Raw genomic sequence first — 7,821 nt, forward strand, 5'->3', positions numbered from 1 at the left:
TTAGCACCTGCCCCGGCAGCTACCACGGTCAGGGGCAGCTGCAGGCCAGTCCCCACCCCTGGACCACGGGGTCCTCATCTTCTCTGGATCATGGAACCCTTCCAGCGTCTCACGAAAGCTCACCTATCTCTACCTCTTTAGCTGTCCTCTGATTAGGTTCCAAGAACTGCGCTGTTGTTATGCATTTAACCCTCGCCATGACCGATGGGGAAGGCACGGTGTTATCCCGTTTTATAGATTAGGAAGTCGAGGTGCACTGGTGAATAATTTGCCTTTATCACACAGCTAGAACTTGAACCCAGAAAACTGACTCCACTTGGATACGGTCATTTGTAGAGACTCTCTCTTCAGAAACATGCAATCTCTTTGGCTCTGGCTCTATCTCTCTCTCTTTTACACACACACACAGTCAACATTGACATAAAGTTCTGGGTTTTCACAGACGCACTGAAGCCCACCCCCCCGCCCCCGCCCCCTGCTCAGAGGTATACCCTCCCCGCCTCCCCCCCCCCCCCCCCATATCTCTGGTTTTAGGACCCAAACCATGAGAGACCTGAGGGCAGGAACTAGGCCAACCATCATGCCCACTGGGAAAATGAGTGTTTGCTGAAGGAAGAACAGGAAAGTGAGGGAAAGAGGGAGCCAGGGGGGAGGGCATGATCCCTGCCTTAAGAAGTTCAGAGTCTAGTGCAGTGGTTCTCAACCTTCTTAAATGCCGCGACCCTTTCATACACTTCCTCATGTTGTGGTGAGCCCCAATTTCATTGTTACAAATTGAACATAATTAAAGCATAGTGATTAATCACAAAAACAATATGTAATTATAGATGTGTTTTCCAATGGTCTTAGGCGACCCCTGTGAAAGGGTCGTTCGACCCCCAAAGGGGTCGCGACCCACAGGTTGAGAACCGCTAGTCTGGTGGGACAAGATGGTCAAACTCAGACGCTTCAATAACAGCTCAGAAAGAGAGAAGAGCCCCCGCTGTCCAAGCAGGACCCACTGTGCTCATTGGACAAAGCACCCAGACGACAAAAGGCCGCGCGTGCTGACGGAGTGGCCGGCTTGGAGCCCGTCAGGAACAAGCCACCAAGGTGCACCTGGTGCTCCTGCTGCCAGCTTTGTTTGCTTTCTCTCCAGGGCGGTGGGGGCTGGAGATGGGCTGGGAGGCTGGCCCGAGGCTCAGGCTCCTGCCCGCTCTGCCTCTACGCCCCCGCCCCCCCCCCCACAGCCTCCTGGCCCCGCAGTCCCCAGCACACCCCTGCTCTTCCCCGCCTTCCCTTCACCCCTTAGCTTCCCACAGTCAGACTTCTGCCCAATCGGACCCTCACCTCCAGAACTGCCCTCGTCAAGGTCAGCAATCTCAGGTGACAGACCATCTCCGTTTGCCTAAGACTTTCAAATCTAGAACTTTCTATTCTAGTCCCGGGAAAACCAGGACAGTTGGCCACTCTGTCAATGGCTTCCTAGTTGAGGAACTCAAGGACGCCTTTCATCTTGACCTCTAGGCTCCTCCTGGAGCCTCTTGCCTTCTTGACACCCTCTCTTCTCCTGTCCTGTCTTCCAGTTTGCTCATTGGCCTCTTCTCTGTCAGCTCTCTTTCCTCTGCTGATTCAATTCTGCCATTTTGGTTCTGCAGACCTATTATGTGCTGGGTACGGGGGGCTACAGGGCTAAAGGTGTGGTCTCTGGTCTCAGGAAACTCAGCTCAGGGAAGAAGACAGACAGCCTCCATTTGCTGGGAGACACGACGGGAGAAGCATGTAGACCGAACAGGAGTGCTTCAGACTGCGGAGTGCTCAAGCACTGAGAACTCGGACAAAGAGGTGGTAACTCCTGAGCTGGGCTTTGACGAATGAATAGGAGTTTTCTGGAGACCAGATGAGGGAGAAAGCCTCTTCAGTTGGTGAGAACATGGGCAAAGGCATGAAGCAGTGGCATTCAGGAGCGTGCACGAGGCAAGTACATCAGTTTGCTGTGGCTGACGAGGGAGGCAGAGACCAGGCTACCAGGGCCTCCTGTGCCCCGTCTCAGGAGTGCATCTGTGAATGAGCTTCAGGAGGCCCAGAGGTCCCCAGGTGAATGGGAAATACGCATATGTTTTGTTACGGCGAGTGAGTTCCGCAGTTTTCTGCAGATTCTGAGGGAGGTCCGGGGGCCCCAGAGGACCGCTGTGGGAGAGCCTCGGAAGCAGCTGCCAGCGGAGGCCAGTGGCAGCTTCTCTTTTTTCATTAGGGCCTCTCTGGGGAGACATGACTGCGGGGAGGACGATGAGCTAGCTATAAAAGCTAGAAGCTAGTTTAGGGGGGCCCCGTAGGGTTGAAGCTTCAGCCCTCATCCTTGGCCCTGTGTAAAGTCTTCCCGAGGGAGTCTGTGACCCAGAACACCGGCCTGCAGGCTTGTCCAACAGGCCTTCTAGATATTTCCACCGTGTTCTCCCTGGCCACAGCTGAAATCAGCATCTGTGCCCGGCACATGCTAGACACCAGATAAATTTTTTCAAATTGAACAGAGGCCCACCTCTATGGAGTGGGCACAAGTAGGTTTATGGCTGTGAGTACACGGAAAACCGAGTTTATTCTGCATTCTTATGGATTAACTAGAGGCCCGATGCACGAAATTCGTGCAAGGGGCTCGGCCCTCGCAGCCCTGGATTCGTTCGGAAGGTCATCCAGACGGTCATTCTGCTGTTTGGTCTAATTAGCACGTTAGCTCTTTATTATATAGGATGATTGCATTATTTTCCATATGAGCAGCTGTAAACCTACAACCGCAAACCCAGCGTAATGAACTCAGGAGCTGGATTTTAGGCTTTGATTTTAGATCTTTTGGGGGATCAGCAACTCTTTTACCCAGAAGTCTCAAAATTCCTAAGGCTTTTTGAAGAAAAATCTATAGTTCCTCTCCTTACGTCTTAGTTGGAAAGCAATGGCACACTCTGAGCACTCACTGTAACACAAGTAGCAGTCTCTGAGCCCATCTCGAGGTGAGCACACAGAGGCCCAGGGCTAGAGAACGGACCTAGAAAGTCCAGTTTGAGCAGCTCTCTCTCCTCCCCCAGCCTGCATGGGGACCCTCTCAGTGACCGGCCGAGGCTTGTTGCTAGGGGCCACTTTCCCTTTTCTCCACTCTGTGTGGTGGTTTCCTTGCTGTGGCAATGCAGCGAACAGGAGGATTGTGTGTGTGGTATGTTTGGGAGGCACTGCTGGATGCAGAGGTGGGGTTCTAATTGGCTTGATGGTTGCTAGGGTCAACAGGGCTGTGATTGGCTGACTCTGTTTGTGTGTCCCCCACCCTGTCCCAGAACCTTCTGGGGATGCAGCTGTTGCTCCCTCTGAAGTCTGGAGTGGCCATGCATGGTGTTTGTGGGGTGTGTGTGTGTGTGTGGGGGGGGTTGGGGGAAGGGTGTTCACACTCGTGTGCATATACACACATGCCTGTGCATGCAGCACTGCTTGAGGCAGTGATCAACCACTGGAAAACAATGGCCTGGTTTTATTCAGAGGAGGAATAAGAATTGGCTGAGTCCAGCCAAGTCCTGTTGTCCCTATTGATTTCAGAGAGAAAGGGAGAGGGAGAGAAAGATAGAAACATCAATGATGAGAGAATCATTGATTGGCTGCCTCCTGCACGCCCCACTCTGGGGATCCTGCCCACAACCTGGGCATGCACCCTGACCTCCTGGTTCATAGGTCAACGCTCCTGGTTCATGAGCCATGCTGGCTAGCTGGGCTGCCCTGGGGAGAATTTCACTTTGTTCTTACTTAGTTTCTCATTTCTCTTATCTTTACCTGTCCCCCTCTGGCCCAACACTAATGATCTCCTGCACATGCAGATCTTTACAGCTTACTTTCACATTCACACTCCCATTTAACCCTTCCTGAGAGGAAGGCATTCCCAGCATTCCCACTGTGCAGAGGAGGAAAACCGAGGCCCAGAGGAATGAAATGGCTCCTGTACCTTATGGGCAGAGTGAGTGTCCCCGCAGGGTGTGCCTGCATTGCATGGGTGTGGGAGGGCCAGAGAGAAGAGCCCGCAGTGATGAGCAGAAAGGAGATAACTGTTTGCTGAACTCTCCCTGTCTGCATGCGGTGCCTCCCAGGGGAAAGTGGGGCAGGCTTGAATTTGGTTTTTCAGAAGCTATTCCCATACACTGCCCACACGATCTGTGTGCGAGAGCTGTTCCCAGCTTCCCCCCTCGGCCCTCAGGCGCCCAGGGACGCCTGTCCTAGCTGCGGAGGCGGTCACTGGGCTGCAGAGAAGGGAAACGCGCAAGCGTCCATCTCACTGAAACCTCGCAGCAGCCTCATGAGAGCAGGACTGTTACCATCTCTGTGTTACAGATGGGAACCCAGAGATGTGAGTCACTGGTCCGGGTCACGCGGTCCACGTGGCTTTAACGTGGTTTTAAAGCGCAAGGCCTTGCTCGGCAGGGCAGCAGGACAGGAGTCCCTCCTGAGTGGGAAACCCAGGTTGCGCTGCAGCTACTGAGTGAGCTTGTTGACAGAAGTATGGGGGGAGGGGACTGCATGGGAGGAGGGCGAGGACACCAAGGGGTTCAGGGGGGATTTTTAGAAGGGCACAGACAGGGCACAGACAAACCAGGATGGCTCAGACAGTGCGCACACAGGGGCACCCTATCCAGCCAGTCGGCTCTGCCCACCTGTCCAGAGTCTCCCTTACCTGGTGCCCTTTTCTACTTGCCCATCTGTTCATACACCTTCCCTGGGGCTGCCAACGTTTCGCCTGCCATTCTATGGGCTCCTTATACACACCCATCTGCTGCCCATTCCCTTATCCCGGCCCCAAGGAGCGAGATAATGCCTTGAAAACGGAAGAGCTCAGAGATTCTGAAACACCATCTCATGCCAGGGGCGGGGGAGGAAGCGACTGTCCCTGAGCAGGTGGTTGGCCCTACGTTGTTGAAGCTGTCACCTTTCCTCTGTGAAATTGCCCCTGATTTTCTTGGGATTGTTTCTCTGCCCCAGCCTTGCTATGTGACTGTCCCGCTCCCTTAGGATGGTGACCTGCTTGAGAACAGGGAATGAGACTTAAAATCATCCCTGTATCTCAGGGGTCCGGCACATACAGCAGGTGCTCAATGAATGTTTGTTGAATGGGCAAACAATGGTAATTGCATTTTTTTTTATTGAGTTCCTATGATGAGCCAAGCCCTATGCTTTGGTGTACATTACTTTTAAGGTACAAGATCAATTTTAGTAACTTTGTTTTACAAATGGCAAAACTGGGCTCAGAAAGGCTAAGTCACTTACCTGCCCAAGGCCACACAGCCAGTACAAGGAGGTTCTGGGACTCAGGGCGTCCCTACGAGGCTCCCAGCCTGGCCTGTCATACCAATGGGTCCAACCTTGACACTCTCCTCTCCCTTAGCTTCTAGACCAGCGGTTCTCAACCTGTGGGTCGCGACCCCTTTGGCGGTCGAACGACCCTTTCACAGGGGTCGCCAAAACCATCCTGCATATCAGATATTTACATCACGATTCATAACAGTAGCAACATGACAGTTATGAAGTAGCAACGAAAGTAATTTTATAGTTGGGGGTCACCACAACATGAGGAACTGTATTTAAAGGGCCAGACGGTTGAGAACCACTGATCTAGACTCCAACAGGCACAAAGTTCTGTGAGCCTGTCTCCTAACTATCTCTAATGCACGTTCCCTCCTCTCCTCCTTCCGGCCACGGCTCTAGTCTACGCCTAGAATTGATTTTTCACCAGATTCACCTCCAAATTGGGGTTCTCCTCTCCAGATTTGCCCTCACCATCAATCCTCCCCTTGGCTGCCGGAGAGCTCGCCCTCAATCACCGGCTGGTGACAGCTCTTTCCTCTGAAACGCTCCACGTTGCTGTGTGTTCTCAGGCAGGGTCCTGGCTCTTAGCCTCCATGTAGTAGGAGGGTCTTCAGAAACCAGCGTCTGCCTCCCTTTATGGCATCACCTCCAGCCCTACTGATTCTCAGCTCCTGCCTCACAGAGCTGTGGGGGCGTGTTCGCTTGCCCGTGCACTTTGCAGGCGGTGTGAGACCTCCTGGAAAAACAAACAAACGGAAAACCCTTCTCCCTCTCCAGGGTCCTCTCGTCCCATAGGCCTCAACTCAAGCAGCGGACGACCCCTCCAGGCGGACGCAGCTCTAACCTGGGTCCTGCAGCATCAGAACTGTTTACCTACCTGCCCCCTTAGACTGTGAGCTCCCTGAGAGCAGGGACTGCCTTTCGCTCATCTTTGGTACCCAGAGACTTGTCTATCACTTGGCAGATAAGGGATGTTCAGAAACGTTTTGTGGAAACCTGTTCACCTCATCCATCCTCCTGGCTCTGTCTTTGGCCCCATTCCCTCTAATCCTGTAAAACACAGTTCCTTTTCCACAGCCCCTCTCTCTGCCCTTTCCTGCCTCTGCCCGGCCTCCTTGTCCCCCAGTCTTCTTATCACAGACGTGGATTAGAGAACCAGGTAGGTTGCTTCCTCTCCCCAAAGCCTGGAGGTTCCAGATCCATCCCTCTTCACACCCCTTCACACTCAGCAGTATTTTTTAAAAAAATGAATTGTATTTATTTTTTTTGTTAATCCTCACCCAAGGATATTTTTTCCATTGATTTTTAGAGACAGTGGAAAGAAGGGGGAGAGAGAGAGAAAGAAACATCGATGTGAGAGAGACACATCGATTGGTTGCCTCCCACACGGGCCCCGACCAGGGCCTGGGATCCAGCCTGCAACCCAGGTACGTGCCCTGGACCAGAATCGAACCTGAGACCCTTCAGTCCGTGGGCCAAGGCTCTAATCACTGAGCCAAACCAGCTAAGGCTCCACAGTTTTTTTATAAAGTGTGTGTGCCCAGGAAATCTACCTGCCCTGGCAGAGCAAACAGAGGTGGTGAAGAGTGGGGAGCCCCTGTGCGGTTGCCCCTGTGGACTACCCGCAGGGCACCCTCCTGCAGAGCCCAGCTGCTTCCTTCCTCCGGCCACGCCCACCCCCTGGAGCCTAGAGAGGCCTTGTGCTGCCGCTGCTGTTGGAGGGCAGATGGCTGGCCCGAGGGTGAGACCGCAGGCCCTGTCTTCTGGACAGGAAATTGTTCTAATCTCAACAACTCCTTCTCTCCAGGGAAAGGCCCTGCTCAAAGCCTAGGACCTAAGGGGCGGCGGTCACTTCAGATCCATCCGAGGAAAGGGTTCTTCTCCAGAGACCTCCCCCGCGCCCTCACCAGGACCCCCAAACCGAAGAGGCCATGCCCACCGGCAGGGCAGAGGACACAGACCCTGATTTGGTGCCCATCAGATCTGAGGTGCCGCCCCCTCTCCTCACAGCCCTCAGGAGGAAGCAGGGCTGGGAGGGCCCCGAGGGGGCCAGTTGGCCTGTCACCCCATCTCAGTCTTCCTTTGATCCCTGAAGTCAGATGTGCGGGTGGAGTGGCCATGGGCCGAGGTCCGTGGCTGGTCACTAACTCCTTGTGGGGCCTGGGGCCAGTTCAACCCCCTTCTGGGCCTCCGTTTCCCCGTCTGTAAAATTAAAGCTGGACCAGCCCCAGCTGGTCTGTAAGAATTGGACGCTTCTCAGGGGACCTGCAGGGTTTAATTCTGGAAGGACAAACTGAAAGAGCCTCCGGGGTAGGAAGTGGGGGTGATGGCTATTGGCAGGGCTCCTTCAGGCCCTAGAGCCGTGGTTCTCAACCTTCTGGCCCTTTAAATACAGCTCCTCATGTTGTGACCCAACCATAACATTATTTTCGTGGCCGAAACCGGTTTGGCTCAGTGGACAGAGCGTCGGCCTGAGGACTGAAGGGTCCCAGGTTCGATTCCGGGCAAGGG

This window comes from Myotis daubentonii, chromosome 18 (assembly GCF_963259705.1).
Source record: "Myotis daubentonii chromosome 18, mMyoDau2.1, whole genome shotgun sequence".
Lineage (NCBI taxonomy): Eukaryota > Metazoa > Chordata > Mammalia > Chiroptera > Vespertilionidae > Myotis > Myotis daubentonii.